We start from the raw sequence: 18,376 nt of genomic DNA on the forward strand, positions 1-18,376 counted from the left end.
CTTGCCCCTGAAATGAATAAGGAACAGGGAGAAGCAAACTGGTTCAGATCAAATAAGTCTCAGTTCCTGAACCTTAACCAAAGTCTCTAACTTAACCACATTATGGAGGTTCAAGCACCTGTGAGAAACGTTACCTTTTCTTGCGGGCTTTACACTGTCTAGGACAGATCCTAAGCACTGACATACCATGAGGAAGGTTGTTCTTGCACTATTCCAGTCATACTAGAAACAGGAATTACCTGAAATGTTGCAATAAACTCCATTCTTACAAGATGTCCAGCCCTGTTTTGTTTTTTTTTCCAGAACCAAGAGATTTGGATTCACCAAATAATCTTTGTAATTTTTCCATTAACACCCTAAAATTACTGACAAGCACTTCTCAACGAGGCCAAAAAAAACAAGTTGAGAGTTTCTAGACCAAGCCATTTAGGAGATAAACCAGAAAAGAGACAGTTTAAAATTATGGTGGTTTGAAAAAAAGGCTTTTCTTATTTTTACCAAACTTCTAAAAACATTTCCAGCCTGAATGAAATGTAGCATGAGAGATTTCATGAACATTTCTGTTTGGAAGAGGGTTAAAAATGGATTTTTAAACGGGAAGGTAGCTTCAACCTTAACTATGGAATGGTTACCACTGCTCCACAATGAATAACGCATCTGGACCAAATGCAGAGATCAGAGACTGCCCTAACTCCCAGAGTTCAGCCTGACTCCTGTTTTTCCTAAATTTCAAAAATGCTAGAATCTTGGTTTTGATTCAAGCTCATATCTAGTTGAGACAAACCTATTGGACCCATCTGTCAAAGATATGGGTTTATATATTTTAAGAATAAGGAGCCTAAAATGAATAAAAAATTATAAAAATATAGACATGAAATGCATTAGATTGATAAATAAATCAATGAAATATTTTCCAACGGGAAAGAGGTTAGCACTAAAATAAGCCATTCTTGGGGTTGGTTCTACATGCATGCAACTGAGATCATAATACTGAGTCGAAGACTTTGCATATTTGAAAATTATACTGGGAATAGGAGGAATGACGACAGACCAAGAAAACCTCAGATAACTTCAGCAGTGACATTAATAATAAGTGACACACATAATCCAGTACATGCACATTCAGAACCGAGGCCTAAAAATGAGAACTAGAGAGAATATATTTTTAAGTGGAAAGACACAGAAACAGACTGATTAAGGAAGAAGCATGGGAAATCATTCAAAAATAAACAAACAAATAAAAAACAATCCCTAAAGGTTTTGATGTCATCTGGAGACACTGGAAAAAGAGAAACAGCTTGCTACTGTAGGAGGTATTAAAGCAAGTTGCACTGTTTTTTAGAGATGAGTCCAAGTCTCAAAAAATCAGATCAGATTAAGCTCTCCATGGTTCAGGGTGGTTTGGATTCAGATTTTTGGTCAGTTTATTTTAGAATATATACAAAAAAATAACACATGTATCCTTTGCAAAATTCAGATTTGGTTCCAGTTCTGTTTCCATAAATCCTAGATTTGGGAGTGTTCACTGTTCAGATATGGGTTTTGGTTTGGGCCCATCTCAAAGTAGGTGGTACTTTCCCCTCCCTTTAGAGCATCTTACATACCTTGGAGGAGCATAGGGCAGGGAAACAGAATATTACACTGGACAGTTTTGACAGAAGAAAAGATGAAAGGAACTAGGGCTTGCCTCAGTGGGGACATAAAAGGCTTTAGTGATGTAACCTTGCTGAAGATTTCTGAGAGTGGGAGGGATAACAGATTCTAGCGAAATCTTTAAGCCTGCAAAGAAAACAGGCATGATGTTAACTCTCTCAGAGTCTGACTGAAAATAATTAACTAGAAAGGTCTTTAAAATAGCATCCAGCAATACAGAGAACAAGGTGCAAGTTAGGATGGCTTTTGGAATATAAAACTTTTACCAGCAAGGAAAGAAGCAGCCACAGGGCTGCCCAGACGGGGGGAGAGGGGGCAATTGGCCCCAGGCCCCGCAGGGGCCCCCACAAGAATATAGTATTCTATAGTATTGCAACTTTTTTTATGGAAGGGGCCCCCAAAATTGCTTTGCCCCAGGCCCCCTGAATCCTTTGGGTGGCCCTGAGCAGCCAAAACACTCTCCCCTTCCCTCACTTTTCAGAGAATTAAAAAACAAAATGGAGATATTATATACATTTATAAAGACACTGGTGCGAGTTGTGATTTATAGCAGAAATTTAACACTCCTGCTAAGTGAGTTGGGGTACAGAGATTTCTGTTCAAATAAAAACAGGGAGGGATTTTGAGTCCATACAGGATAAGAATCTACTGGCATTACTTCTTTAGTTCAAGTGGGAGAGACAGGTGCCTTGAAGCTGCAGATCAGGGGTTCCATCCCTGCTGACGATCCACTGACAAGGTGCTGTATGATAGAATAGTATTCCAAAAGCTGCTATTTCTCCATGCCAGTTGTGATATAACAGTTGCTCCTCTGTAAAATTGCCAGTCTATTAATGTTTTTTAAATGGACACACACACATGCACACAAAACAAACAAATAAAAAAAAAAAAACGACACCCAGGTTCTTTCAAGTATGTTATGTGGGGACTCTATCCAAATGAGAGCAACTGAAGGGAACAAAATGCCATTCTGAGCAGACTGAGGACTTTGTTTGCTCTGAAGATGGCTTGGTGAATAAACATATAAGCAAAAGGTTTTAATGATATGGTGCATTTAATTTTAAGATGGAGTAGGAATGTATATTAGCCTTGGACAAGTCACTTGACCCTGCTGAGCCTCCTCAACTTTGTCTTCCTAACTCGGAATAATACTCCTTAACTCATCAGGATGCTAATATGTTTAGTTTAGGTAGCTTTTCTTACAGCACTTTGAACTAGTAAAGTGATGCTAATTGCCAAGTTTGAGAAGTCTCAAGTTGGGTGGCCAAAATTCGTGAATGCTTCTGGCCTTAATCTCTGTGCTTCACTTCCCCAGCAGTAAAACGTGGATAATATCACCATCCCACCTCCCAGTGCCACTGTGGAAATAGGAGTTAAGTGTTTATGAAACAGCTGGGTAGTCTGGTGAAGGCACCATAGAAACACCCAGGAAGAAATTAATAATTTTGTATTCAGTGCAGGGTTTGGATGGTGTGCAGTAAATAATGCATTGGGCTACAGAACGAGGAGAACAACAAGAAATATTTAACACATCCATTCACTGAATGAGGCCTGGGTTCTGGGGAAAAATAGTATGTGATCATGTGCATATGCATTATCATACAGCCTTTAATTACAAGGGGGCTGGATTAAGGTTACATGGGCAACCTTACTTCTGGCATTCCCTGACTTTTGAGTGCTTGACTTTGCAACCTTAGCCTTATTTTAATGTAGTTTATTTTGGATGTAATTTCCTAAATAAAAAAACAAAAAACAAACTAAAATAAATTCCATCACATGGAAACCATGTTGAGTACAAACTTGGATCATCAGTAGGTATAGAGCCTTTTGAGCCACAGCACTGACCTCTAGCACTAAGAACTAAAGATGTCCCTGGCAGCGGTAGTAGGCTGTTATGCGCTGTGTGGACTAAAGATGGGGTGGATGAGACACACACTTAGCAAAGAGCTGTGAAACCCAGTGTTTAGACCCTTCTGCTCCTACTCTGACTGTTCCTCTCTGATCTAATCCAGCTCCCTCTCCTCCATCCCGACCCCCACCCCTCAGCTCCTGGCTCCTCACCCTCCATACCACACCTCTTGCATTATTTGTGGCTGCTTTCTCCTCATCGTTACCTGGACATCAACCAGGAAGGCATTGAAAACACAGGGGAGTGTCTCCCTACTCTCGGTTCCTGTGCACATTGCCACAGTGGCACCTGGCAGGCAAGAGGAGCCATTGCAGGAAAAGTACTACCTGATCTGGTAGGAGTGGGTTGGGGCATGCTCAATCTTCTGATAATGTAGCTGCCAAATTCTTCACTTAGCATGTGCAAATTGAGATTTTTGAGTGTCTTATATTCTGGTCACATTTAGGAGAATTTTTCAAATATGGCAAAAGTCAAATGCTGATACCAGCGTGACCTTCCCCTGCCAAAATTCAAGTCCCTGCTCCAAAACGTAGAGGCACTTCAGAGTTTCCAAAGGCAAATGTTTTAAGAATTTAACATGGACCAAAAAACCCCCCTAAAAAACCTTATTTTCCCCCTCCTCTTGTTCTCAGACACATCTGAGCCTTTTTAGCTGAAAAGCTTGCCAAAAAAGTTCAGCCTGAGGCAGACACCTGACATAGGACATTCCAGTCCAATCAGTTAATGTCTGGCAAAGCTATATGGATCTGAACAGGGTCCTATAATGGGAAGTGTTGGGGAATCATTACCACGGGCAGCAATACCAACTCTGCCTATAATAAAACTGTTTAACCTTATAACTGTTCTCTTGTCTCTTTTAACCAGAGTCTGATGTTACAGAATTCCAACTCATAGTACATTCTTATCTTTAAAATGTTAAGATAGGAAACCCTTTATTCCTCCATTTAGCGTTGTCTCCCATTTCAATACAGTAGTGATTAGCAAAAGTCTTCCAACATTATGGAAGAGTTTGTCAGCATCTAAATTATTGCTGAAACAAATGATTATCTAGTCATCTTTCAGTTGGTTATTTGAATTGCTCTGCCCCTCCCATTTTGGTGAAGGGCATAACGATAGGCTACTCGGGGCAATGTTGCAAGCCATTCCCCTCCCTCTCTTCATGCTGGGCTATCATTTTCCCCTTTATAACACCATCTCTCCCTTGCCACCTAAACTCACATCCACTGATGTCAATGGGAGTAGGATTGCCCTTAATAGTTTGTTAAAGCTGGTCACAATATTCCAAGTTAGTTTTTTTTAAATGAATAAAAATTGACCATTTTTAAAAGTGAAGTTTCATAAAAAAATTGTGCATTTTTTAAAAAAAAAGCATCAAAGATCAGTTTAACAAAAACTGGGTTTTCAGGAAAAATAAATCCATAATGTTTTCAATCGCATTTGATTAGATTTGGGGTGGTGGGAATTAGGGAAATGATTTGGAAAAGGGAGTTAAATGAAAAACTGAAATTTAGATATTTGGGGGGAGGGGAGACAGAAATAGGATTTCACTGTTTGACCGGCTCTTCTACTTTTATAATTCATGCTAGCAGCTAGCATTCTCCAGGTAATGGCATTGGCAGTCCCTAAATCCAGTTTCCCCTCGGTTTCCTGTGTGGGCAGTGTTCCCAGTGTTGTTCACTTTCACGCCCATGTAGCAATGCATTGCCCTGACTGAGGAACTGATCCTCTGCTTTTTCTGCATTTACTTTCTCTTTTCTTGGAAAATGAACCGCTGTGCTTTGGGGGGGCCAATCTGTTGTTACTACTGAATTTAGCTCCCTCTGCAGAGATCTTTAAAGACTTCTATTTCTGGAAATGGCACTTCATGCTAATGAAGCTGATCTGCCTCCAGTTTTCAACCGCATTATTCTACTAATACATGGAGAAACAGCCCAATGCTGCCTTAATCTGGAAGCGATGGCAACTCTTCCTAACTTCAGTCCAACCTAAAAAAATAAGTCAACACGGAGCTATCCGAAGGAGCCCAACTCCATTGCAAAACTTCTCAATTTTAAAGGAAACCGGATCAGACCCAACATTATGCTTAAAAGTGAGATGTACTCAAAAGCCACAAAATGCTACTGAAAGATTTTCTCAGGATAGTCAGTTGCTGTCAGTAGTGTATGACTTCTGTATGGTTTGGATATTGCAGATATTCAGCAGAATTTATCCAATCATTCTACTACACCAGGGGTCAGCAACCTTTCAGAAGTGCTGTGCTGAGTCTTCATTTATTCACTCTAATTTAAGGTTTTGTATGCCAGTAATACATTTTAACGTTTTTAGAAGGTCTCTTTCTATAAATCTAAAATATATAACTAAACGATTGTTGTATGTAAAGTAAATAAGGTTTTTAAAATGTTTAAGAAGTTGCATTTAAAATTAAATTAAAATGCAGAGCCCCCCGGACCAGTGGCCAGGACCTGGGCAATGCAAGTGCCACTGAAAACCAGCTCGCATTCCGCCTTCAGCACCCGTGCCATAGGTGCCTACCCCTGTACTACACCCATAGTTCAGACTACATGGGTGTGAATAGCAGTGCATACCAAAAAGTGCTGCACTGCAACTCCCCCATCCAGACACTGTAGGCATGAACTGAAAGGTTCCTAGTTTGCACTAAATGTAGTCCTGTTTGAAGAGAACTACATTAACACAAACTAGGAACCTTTCAGTTCTAGCCCACAGCCTCTGGATGCGGGAATTACAGCGCAGCACTTTGGCAAGCACTGCTAGTCACACCCTCGTGTGAATAAGCCTGGTAGTGTAGTACAGTGTAGACAAGTGGTGTAGATAAGCCTAGATGGATTGGGTGATCCTTCAGGCCTTTTGATTTGCTTATTTACACTATCTCCTTGTCAATGCAGGATTGTTCTATATAGTGTTTTGTCCAGTCCGATTTTAAGTGTGACTAACAATGGGTTCCCATTTCCCTTTGCTTGACTTCATCCCATGATTCCTCAGTGTAGTCCCATGAAGCTCCTTTGTGTTTATACCCTTCAGGTGGATATACAATAACTGCAACCCTCCTCCCTATTAAACTTGTCAAGGCCCTCTGGCCATCCTCTATCATCTTGCTCAATGTTGCCAGACAGACACAATCAAAGGGATTTACCCTAACAATGACATTTTGATTCACACACTCCCATATGTACATGCACACACACACACACCATGACTGGATGCAGGAGCTCTGCTTTTTATTTAAACCAGCCCATAGTCTATCCTTAGTATTCACCATGATGCTCTCAGGCAATCCCTCATTTTCAGCTACAGTGCCTGGTGGTGTTGCTGATAGTTATATTCTTGCATAGTGGCATTACCCTAGTTAGGAGATTACTTAGCAAGTGTATAGCTCTTTTATGTTCAAAGCACATGTCATGGTATGAACCAACACTCTGAACCTTAGCATCCAAAAGATGGGGTACCAGCATGAATTCCTCTAAGCTTAATTACTAGCTCAGATCTGATAGGGCTGCCACCACCCAAAAATATAGTTTTTTGGGACACTTTCTGACTCCCCAAATCCTTCCCTGGGGACTCCAAGACCCAACCCCCCCTTTGGATCTTAACACAAGGAAAGTAAACCCTTTCCCCCACCGTTGCCTCTCCCAGGCTTCCCCTCTCTGGGTTACCCTGGAAGATCACTGTGATTCAAACTCCTTGAATCTTAAAACAGAGAGGAATCAGGCTTTTCCTCCTCCTTCTCTCCCCCTCCCAGACTCTCCCTGAGAGAGAGATAATGATACTAATACAGAGAGAAATCAGGTTTTTCCTCCCCACTTCTCTCCTTTCTCCCACCATTTCCCTGGTGAGTACAGACCCCCTCCCCTTGGTCTTACACAAGATAACCAAAAAATCAATCAGGTTCTTAAAAGAAAAGCTTTTAATAAAAGAAAGAAAAAAAGTAAAAATTATCTCTGTAAAATCAAGATGGAAAATGTTACAGGGTCTTTCAGCTATAGACACTGGGATTACCCTCCCAGCCTAAATATACAAGTACAGCAACAGAGTTAAAATTCTTCCAGCAAAATACACATTTGCAAATAAAGAAAACAATCAAAAGACTAAAACCACCTTTCTAACTGGTACTTACTAAATTGAACAGAAGAGGCTTTTTCAGAAAGATTGTAGAAATCTGCTTACATGTCTGGCCCCTCTCAGAACCCAGAGAGAACAAAAGACAAACAAACAGTACAAAACAAAGACTTCCCTCCACCGAGATTTGAAAGTATCTTGTCTCCTGATTGGTCCTTTGGTCAGGTGTTCCAGGTTCACTGCTTGTAACCCTTTACAGGTAAAAGAGACATTAACCTTTAACTATCTGTTTATGACAGCACATTACACATATTATCTAATTAGTCCTCACAACAGTCCCATTTTACAGATGGGAAAACAGACACAGAGGGCCAGAGACTTGTCTATGGAGACAGAGATGATGAATTGGTTTCAGAGCTAGGATAAGAACTCAGAAGGTTCCAGCACTTGGTCCCATGCTCAATGCATTGGACCATGCCTGTTTGAATTCAGATAGCCCATGCATAAGCAAGGTGCCCTGGACGAACTTGATCCAATTCCCATTGAAGTCCCTGGGATTCTTTCCATTGGATTTCCCTAGGAGTTGATCAATCCCTTCTAGAGTGTGCTGGGGTCATGCCTCAGGCACACAGAGAGGCATATTTAAGCAACCATGACCAAAGGAGCTGGCATGCTGTCAGGTTAAGCAGCTGGGTTAAGGACCCTCATTTATACCAGGGCCCCTTCAGTTTGGTTAACTGTCTGGAAACACTACCCTCATTAATCATTAAAAACCATAAGTGTGTATAAGAAAATTAAACATACACTGTACAAAACAAAATTAGCCCTACAGAAAGTAAATTGTGAGCATGGCCTTTTGTGTGTGTTAAGAGCTGAACTCTAAGTTGCCAGGGGTACAGCATTCTGCTTACAGTAATGGCCTTTTCCTAGCAGATGACGGTCAGTATGGTAGTTGTTTGGAAGACAGGACTTCAGTCAACTTTTCCCTCAAGTTCATTACTAAAATGCATAAGGCCTATCATTCCATGCCTTTATCATTACAATTGGGAGAAGAAGGTTAGTACAGTGCTTAGGGCGCTAGCCTGAGACTCAGGAAAACTGGATTCATTTCACAGCTGCATCCCAGGCTTCCTATGTGTCCTTGGGCAAGTCACAGTGTCTCTATGCCTCAGTTTCCCATCTCTAAAATGGGGATAATAGCACTGCCCTGGGGATGTTGAGAGGGAAAATACATTGGAGATCATAGGGCATTCAGATATGATAGTAATGGGTCCCATGTAAGTACTTTAGATAGAGCAATGGGGATAATAGAATCTAAATATGAAAGAGATGTATTAGGCCACTGTGCATTTGAAAAGGGGAAGAGTTAAGGGATTGTAAAAGTGGGGAATGGCTGGAGCTTTGAGATTTTGAGGTACCTGGCTTTCTGGTAGCAAGTTATGTTAAGCACAACAGCATAATTTAGGACATATTTTTAAGTTATCAATAGATGCCCTGCTTTAGTATTTCTCTAAATCTAAACATCTGTCAGTGAAAGGTTTGTTCCCCATTGGACATTTGCTAATGGTTTGTCCAGACTTATCTTAAATATGTCAAGTAATGGGGCTTCAACCACTGATTTTGAGACACCATATTGGACAGTTGGCAGAGGTGCTTATCCTAGACTCTTCACTGAATGTCCTGACATTGCTACCACAAATCCAGTAAAAGCGTCCTTTGGGGGCCTTCACTGGCCATATTTCTCCTTCCCCAACCTATTGTGTGAAGCCTAATCAATGGCTTGAATCATAAGGATTTTGCCATATGTGTGGTGACTTGTCACTTAATTAAAATGAGTCAACAGCGCTTCCTGGGAAGACCAGCCAGGGCCTGGTGTGCTCAGTAGCTGGAGGAGATGAGCAGTTTTTCATCCGTTTAGTGGCTGTAGCCTCAGACATCACAGCAGTGAGCAAATGAAAAGCAGGGCTTTGCATACCCCATAATAAGCATGAAAACAGAGGGGGAACAGATTCCTGAAAATCAGACGAGTCAGTTTTGAGTAGAGGAGTTGCTATTACGATGGCCATGGACAGAGACTCTCAGAGAGGGGGAGTGGTTATATCCCATATTCATCAAAAACATCCATCAGTATTGGTTTCACCTCAAGATTACTACACATTAACAACTTTTCTAGCACTGACATAACTAGATCAAGGCACAACTCAGAAAACTTAATCAAGTACAATAGTGAGGCATCTGTCTACCCTCTGGGCATGTTCCCACTACTTACCAAAGCCAATTTTGCCTTTGGCACGACATCTGTCTCCCAGGACAGTAACTATGACAACAGAATTTTACGTAGTATGAAGAAAAGAGCCCTGCAGTTTGTTAGGGTTACACAGCCCTGAATTACAGATCAGCACACACACTTGCCTATCCTTTGAGGATACCTATCAGGTACCTCAATATTCAGTTTTTTAAAAACATAGTATCGTCCATGCAAAGCGTTTTACGGTGAGGGGTAAAATGAGAACACTTTAGAGGGCTGAATGCAGGATTATTATGCAGATTGCTACAGTAAATGAAGCAGAAAGAGGAACTGGAATAAAAGATTAATGTCATTTAAAATCCTAATACAGCAATAAGCCACAACAGGCTTAATATTAGCATGTTACTCGGGTGCGTTCAGCCTAATGAATTCAAGCCCCCAAATAGCACATTAACTCAAGCCCTTGTGTGGCTTACTGCTATAGGAGTGTGGCTCATATAGAGTTTTGAGCTATGAAAAATAGCCCCTAGTGAAAAGAGAAGATACCAGAACCAAGGCCACAATCCTGAAATATATTCAGAATAGGATAGAAGAGATGTTCATTTATTCCGTCTCTCCTTCCACCCTCCCACCCCCCAATCTTCTGATTATCCCTTTCTAGTCCCCAGAAGCTTAGCTGCCCTTTCTGCCCCAGCACCCATTTTGTACTATATTTGTGATATTGAGCAGTTCCCACTTTAAGGCCCAATTCTGCTCCCATTCAAGTCAACAGCCAGACTTCCAGCCCTCTACTGTGGCTGCACAATTGGGCCCTTTAGGAGTTTGTTGTTTGTTTTTAACTCCCAGCCTGTCCTTTTAGACAGCCGCTTTTCAACATGATTGTAAAAGTCACCACCTTATTCATCAGCCTCTCCCTTTCCCTCCTTGCCCTGACCCAGACAGTGTTTTTGTTTTTCTACCCCGACTACCCAAACCCTCATCCACCTATTTAATTAAGGAGGTCAGAGCGATGCACCAACCAATTGGATTGTATATGTTATACATGTGATTGACTATGACAGAGCTAGTGGAGCTCCCCAAGCTGGATGCTGACAAGGCTGCTAATGCTATTGGGACCCAACCATTAGATCCTGCATCATGCATGCCTCTATGCCCACTGAGTCCGAACAGTGTCCAGTCACTGGCTCTGGCCTCTCAGGCTCACTCCCAGGGGCCAGATTTCCTGTCTAGCACCCCTCTCAGAAGTGGGACCCTGTGGTACAGCTGTCCTGGGCCCCAAGACCAGTGCTGAACTCCCTTTCCCAAGTCTGAATCCCCAGTAGCTTAAGCACAGCCTTTCCTAGAGCTCCACCTTCATGGATACTACAGGTTATAATTTAACTGTTTGGGAACACATGGCAATTACATCAAGGAACTCAGAGGCTTTGAGAAGTAACTTATTAAAATACGTACAACTTTATTCCAAGAGAAAGCACAGGAAGGGACTTACAGAACCATACAAATAATAGAACCTATATGCAAAACCCTCCCGCCACCGTCCTTACTACTCCAAGAGCCAGGGCCTCCCAGAGGATTCAGGGGGCCTGGTGCAAAGCAATTTTGGGGGCCCCTTCCATAAAAAAAAGTTGCAATACTATAGAATTCTATATTCTCATGGGGGCCCCTGCGGGTCTGGGGCCAGGGGCAAATTGCCCCACTTGCCCCCCCCTTTGGGTGGCCCTGTCAAGAGCCCACTGGGTTTCAGTCAGTAATTTTCAAGACTCCAAGACCCTCTTCTCCTCCTGCCCTGCCGCTGCAACAAGCTTCCCATAGTTTGTTCAGCCCAGGCAGTCAGCAGGTTCCCCTGGCTCAGAGAACAGTCCCTTTGTGTTCCCTAAACCTCACAGAGTCTGTTTCTAAAAACCAGTTCTAACACCTTGATTCTTTGTTCCGTTTCTTCTGGGGAATTTCCACTGCTCTCATCCCTCTGCCTTAAAAAAACCAACCAAACAAAAAAACACACACACAAACCTGGGAAGAAGAGCAATTTTCCTTCAACTTGGCCAATCTGCCTTGCCAATGCAAATAATAAACAAAGTCATTCCAGGTTAACAACTTCTTTGATTTGAACTTACTTCTGTTGGTGAGAGAGACAAGCTTTCGAGGTTCCACAGAAGAAGACCTCTGTGTAAGCTTGAAAGCTTGTCTCTCTCACCAAACAGGAGTTTGTCCAATAAGAGATATTACCTCACCTACCTTGTCTCTCTAATATCCTGGGATTGACACAGCTATAACAACACTTTGTACAACAACTTCTTTGATTGTCCTGTTGCTGCTTCCAGACAGGGTGTGAGATATGTGACAGGGTCCTTATCACCAAATGGCTGATTCAGTTCACACTGAGGCTTAGACAGAGTTCCTAAAATCATAAGTTGTAAATAGACTGTTCCCCCAAACAAATAGTCACAGTTATACATGAGTAGAGCCACACTCATTTAGATGGGATTATGCATATGTTTCAAGTTAAGTACAGGTGACAAATCTTTGCAAAAAGGTCAGGGCTCTAAATTGTAAGATCCTTGGGGTAGGGACTAGGTCTTTATTCTCTCAGTAAAGTGCCATGCAAACTTACAGCATGATAGAGAAATTATAAATTAGGACAACTGGTTCCCACAGCCATAGTCAGATAATGCAGTCTCATCATGAGTCAGCCAGTCCTGCATGAGACAAGTATGAGAGTGGATAGGTCTGCATGAATGAGAAAAGCTGCAGCCAGTACTATGCAAATAAGAACATAGTTGCATTTCAGGGTGCACACACTGGGGATTAGATGCAGCTCCAAGGCTGGCTCCCATCTCTGAATGTTACTATTTAATTTGGGCTAAAATATTTTCCTGGAAGAACAGTAAACCTATGGAATAATTTCCAAGTAAAAAGCCATTGAAGCAGATAGCACAAGCGATGGAATTTAAAAGACAACTAGACATTCTGAGAGACACACAGAGCGACTTGAATCAACATTTCAGAGCCAGGGTTTTGCATGGAGGGCAAATGGCCTTTTTCCATCCAAAACCCTGAGTCTTTAGGTCCTTATTGCTGCAGTCTTTGTAGATGTTTTGCAGTTCTTAGATAACGGAAGGTGGCTTGTGCTTTTAAGATACTGAAGCCTCAGATTGTAGTTGTGCTACTAGAATGTTAAATTTGAGTCAAAATTTAGTTTTGTAAAAAATACTTTTGAAAGTCTAATGTCTTTTTTTAAATAACCATTCGCTTATAACAAAATCATTGCATTTTGCTGAGAAGGTCCATAAAAAGCAACTGAGAGTGAAATACTGCTGGGCTACAGCATGAGAATCTGAAAAAAAAAAAAAAGAAGTTGATAATAAATAAAATAATAATACTACAGTGCAGTCAGAGAAAAGCTCCATTGCCTGAGTAGGGACTGAGGGATTGACTAGAAATGCAGTTCAGTGCTGACTTATGTATCCAAGTGTCCAAGTCAAGGGGGAAAAAAAACCAATGAGTGAAAAACATCATAAGTTAACATAACTTTTAAAAATCCAATTATTACAGCTGAAATGACGAAGGCATTTGTTTGTTATATATAAGGACCGTTTTTTTCTGAAATCTAACCCAACAATGTCATTTTGAAGCTTTTCATATAGGATACATTATGCTCACTAGAGAAGGCAAACGGTTCATTCAGTAAACTTAATCCAGTCTTCTGTTGTGAATTATCCACAGACAGATTTTCACTAATTTATCCATTGGTTGGAAGTGTATGTCAGAGGTTGCTTTTTCATATGTGCTACCTGACCAATCTGGAGCCCTTTTTGAGCTATTAAATCACTTTCTCTCTTCCCATATTAGCTTCATCTCTTGTTTTAAGGTAAGTTCTATGTTCAGGTCCAAATTCACCTTCCACAAATTTGGGGCTGACCAGAACCAGGGTTTTGCTCCAGCCCATTTCAGAGAAGGGCTTGGATCTAAACATTTCCTAATTTCAGGGTGTTTGGACCAGCCCCATCTCTGCTTAATATTTCCTGTAAACAATAGCCCATGATGGCCTCCAAATGCTGCTTGATACAGCTTCCTCCTATTCAACTGCCATTGTAATTGGTCTGCAAGAAATCCTTGCTTGCATCTTTAATGACTTAAGACTTGGCCTTCTTTTAATTTTTCCTCTACTCCACCTACTGTTGTGAGCTTTTAATCCCACCTTTGTACCAGTATAGAAGTCAAGAACATGATTTTCCTCTCACATGTTGTAACTATTGACATTGGTGTAGTTTCTCCTGACATGCATCACCAGAAAAGGGGGGCGCAGGGGAAGAGAGAATAAACTCAGGCCCACAGAATGTAGTTCTATGAATGTATTATACCTGGCTCTCAAGTGAGGCATTTTATATGTAGGATGCTACACAAAAATAGTCTGCATTACATAGTAGTCTGGACACAGTGTTCCTCTGTTTCAGAAATGTATCCTGGAAATCCAAGACATATTCCAAAATAACCACCTTTGATCAACACCTGTATAACACCTGGGCTGGTCTCTGGCATGCACTAATGTACACAACAATGTGATCTAACCTGAGTTCTCAGACTGGAGCAACATGCACATGCTATAACCAGTCGCTGCACTGACCAAATTTCTGCTTTTCAGAGAAATGGAATACCCACCTGCTTATATTTGAGCAATGAAATAGCAGCTAAAACATTGATGTACTAGTGCACAGAGCCAGCGCTTCCATTTAGGCGGCCTAGGCAATCATCTAGGGCGCCAGGATTATTGAGGGGCGGCATTTTGCCAGGGGGAAGTGGCAGGCAGCTCCAGTGGACCTGCCGCAGTTGTGCCTGCGGAGGGTCCCCTGGTCCCACGGCTCCAGTGGACCTGCCGCAGTCATTCCTGCGGATGGTCCGCTGCTCCCGCGGCTCCGGTGGACCTCCCACAGGCATGCCTGCGGCAGCTCCACCACAGCCACGGGACCAGCGTGCGGGTCGGCGAAATGGCTGTGCGCCTAGGGCGCTAAAAACACTAGCGCCAGTCCTGCTAGTACAGTGAGGTTAAAGTAGAACTTTTGGGCGCTCTTCTCCTGCTTGCATGAGGGCAAAACATCTCCAGGGTTGATGTGGATGTTTGCTGGCTAAAGTGTGTAGCATGTACACTGCAGACAGCAGTACACACAGGTCACCTTCTTAGAGATTCTTCCCTGGCATATTTGCTAGTACTGTGGAGATACACCTATCTCATAATGCTGGAAGGGATCTTGAAAGGTCAACGAGTCCAGTCCCCTGCCTTCTCTAGCAGGACCAAGTACTGTCCATGAGAGATTTTTGCCCCAGATTCCCTAAATGGCCCCCTCAAGGATTGAGCTCACAACCCTGGGTTTAACAGGCCAATGCGCAAACCACTTAGCTAAGTTTAATGAATATCAAGTATTGCCATCACTATAGCTTTTGACAAAGTAGTCTTTCATCCTAACAGAGCTGGCATAAAAAGGTGCCATTTATGTCCAAAGCCTCTGGATTTACATTCAGCTTGAAAGGCTGCACCTCCAGCAGCACAGAAATCCTGTGCATCACACTGCAGCAATGGCTCACTACAGGATTACCTATATCATTTGTCTGCAGCACATGCATTAAGTAGATCTGGCTATCTTAGGCTATGTCTACACTGCAGTGTAAGCCCAGGGTTCGAACTCAGACTCAAGCCTACCCTAGCCCCCCTTCTGTCTACACAAAAATTGTGCTAACCAGGACTGCACAAAGGTGGAGGGTCTGAGCCTGAGTCAAGCTGGGACCCAACGTTCAAGCCCCATTGCTTTGCAGCACAGACAGCTCCATTGGACTCGTGCTCTGAGTCTGCCAAGAGTATCCCACAATCTCAAGAGCTGACTTTCTTTGTCCTCAGGATAGTTGAGTTTGGTGAACAGTCAATTTTTCCCCCACAGGGCACCATGAACAAAGGGCTAGAGCAGCCACATTTTGGGAGGGTGCTAAGAAGCCTGGGACATGGGTGATTGGTCTCAGTCCCACATAATGCAGTGTAAATGCTGGATTCTCAGGTTGGGGGTTCAACAGTTCCTAACCTGGGGTTACAAATGCGTATAGACACTCAAGTCCTAGGTTAACAACCCCAGAGTCTGCTAACTCAAGTTCTATTAATCCTGGGCTTACACTACAGTGTAGACATTCTGTTAGTGATTCAGGATGAGAATTCCATCCAAGGTTCTACAGCTACAGGAAATGCTATTAAAGAACATAGTCTGAACATGTCACAGTATTTTGAATCCAGGTGCGATTGTAGGGGAAACACATTCTTAAAACACACTTCTTTACCTTAGTTACAGTACCTAGAACTTTTCAGGTCATTTGTTTCTTCTCATCTCCACAACAGCCCTTGGAATTCTCTTTACATCATTGTTCAGGGAGGGAGATTAAAGCCTCCTGCATGCGACTGACTCCCTGTTCTCTATCCTAGGCCAAAATTGCACAAGACCACAGAAGCTGCCAGATGTGCTCAGAGTAGTGTTCCTAGGGTGACCAGATGTCCTGATTTTACAGGGGCAGTCCCCATATTCGGGGCTTTATCTTATATAGGTGCCAATTACCCCCACCTCCTGTCCTGATTTTTCACACTTGCTATCTGTTTACCCTAAATGTTCCATCTAACACCCAGTCTCTGACAGCGGTCAGCACCAGCTGCTTCAGAGAAAGGTTCAATAAATAATTAGCTGTCCATAGGGGAAGTTTCTTTATTACTCTTATGAATTAGTAAGGCACAAGATGCCCCCTAAACTCCTGGCCTCAATGGTATCTCATGGCAGTGAGTTCCACAGCTGCCCTTTATCAGGCTGAAGTGTGCTGCCATTCAAATTTCATGTGTCATTATCCCTGGTTGCAAGTTGAGTTTCTAAGGTGCCTGTCACTAGCTGACCCCAGATTAATACCACTCCACGTCTAAATCAGATTGGTTTAAAATTGAGACAGATTTTATTGGCAAATTATAATAGGGAGAGAAAAGATAAGTGAAGCACAATCTCACCTAGACACGCACACAATGAACACCATCGCTAAGTTATCATATGCTTATATTACAGTGTGGTGTTCATGCAGTTTTGCCTAATTATAGAACCACCACAAAAATCTACTCTCTTGCCATCATCCACGATTGAGGAGAATGCTAAAAGTGATTGTTTTATTAGCATTTCAAAACAAAAACACTTGCCCTGAGCTAGCAAGTATGATTTTGAAAGACTGAAAGAAATACCCAAGAAGAATTTTACTTGATAGAAAGTCATGTGTGTATGTCCCTGCTTTGCTGTATTTCTTTCAGCCCACCCAGCTCATCGTAAATCATATGGTCTCAAGGATCTTTGGATGTCTTATGTTTCACATATAGTAATTTGCCTTAACATAAATAGATCTAATACTGTTAGTTATTTTGTTTCTTACTCCTTTTCTAACCCTTTCATTTCTATGAACAATTGTCTACGCTTTACCACTTTCCTTTCTGGTAATTGAGTTGGTTCATTTCCTGGGGTTAAATTCAGAATAATTTTGGATCTTACTACTTTACCAACAAAGCGTAAGAAAACAGACCTACAACACTTCAAAAAACCTGAATTTTTCTTGTGGTTATTCCATGACTGATTTTCAATTCATTTTCCACATCTAATTCCTCACAGATCCGTGTTCTACCTCTTTTTGAAGACTCCACTTATCTGCATGTATATTTCTTTATTCTGTCCTGAAGGAGTCTGATCTTTATTTAGTTCATTTTTGTCTTGATCCAGGTCTCTGTGGAGTAGAGTTTGCATCTGGTTTTTTTCCCCTTCAGACTTCATTCTCCCTCTCACATACTGCCCCACTGTAAATGTAATTCTTCTGGGAGAAAGGACTATCTAGTATATCAACATCCCAATCATTTTCCAGATTAATCAAAGCCTTAGGGTAGCTCTGCTCACAGAGCAATTAATGGGCATTTTACCATTTACTTGAAGGAAAGAAAGTGACAGGAACAATTTTCAGAACCCCACCCTTTGCATTTTTCCTTTTCCATCCTAGTGTTGCTGCTTTGTTTCTCAAGCTTCCTGAAGGCAGGTTTTGTACATTTCATGTGCATACAATGATTTATTGTACATATAGGGGAATTAAAGGCCCCATTTTCATACAATGGAATTCTCTTCAGATTATAATTACAGCACCCAGATGCAAGGCTACTCCAGACATACACAAGCAACTGCTCCTTGGTGAAATCCACAAACATTTGTGTTGTTACGAGTTAGTGTTGCTGATAGATCTCCTGGGTAACATGCTTCCATTTTGATTATGATGAACTTGCCAGACTGCATTAATCCAAGATTAAGATCACAAGTAAATATAGCATGAAAGTTTATCACATAACAGAGTTCATTTTTATGTTGCTAAATCAATAGCAAGCAACATGTGTAGACTTATTCTTATGGTTATGCTCTTGTAGATCCAATATCAAGTGACCTGTTTGTTTTTAT

At 41.8% G+C, this 18,376-nt stretch overlaps 2 protein-coding genes across 6 annotated transcripts in view; one reads left to right on the forward strand and one right to left on the reverse strand.

Annotated features, from left to right (window-relative positions):
* COLGALT2 (collagen beta(1-O)galactosyltransferase 2) overlaps positions 1-12,165 on the reverse strand; it is a 163,519-nt gene extending 151,354 nt beyond the window's left edge. Inside the window, exon 1 of the mRNA XM_050961442.1 lies at positions 12,120-12,165. The gene's annotated coding sequence lies outside the window, so the exon portion shown is untranslated. The remainder of the gene's footprint in view (positions 1-12,119) is intronic.
* The window catches only part of RGL1 (ral guanine nucleotide dissociation stimulator like 1), a 410,246-nt gene that overhangs the window by 329,233 nt on the left and 62,637 nt on the right, over positions 1-18,376 (forward strand). The gene's annotated exons all lie outside the window — the stretch shown is intronic.

Source organism: Gopherus flavomarginatus, chromosome 7 (genome assembly GCF_025201925.1).
Source record: "Gopherus flavomarginatus isolate rGopFla2 chromosome 7, rGopFla2.mat.asm, whole genome shotgun sequence".
Classification (NCBI taxonomy): domain Eukaryota; kingdom Metazoa; phylum Chordata; order Testudines; family Testudinidae; genus Gopherus; species Gopherus flavomarginatus.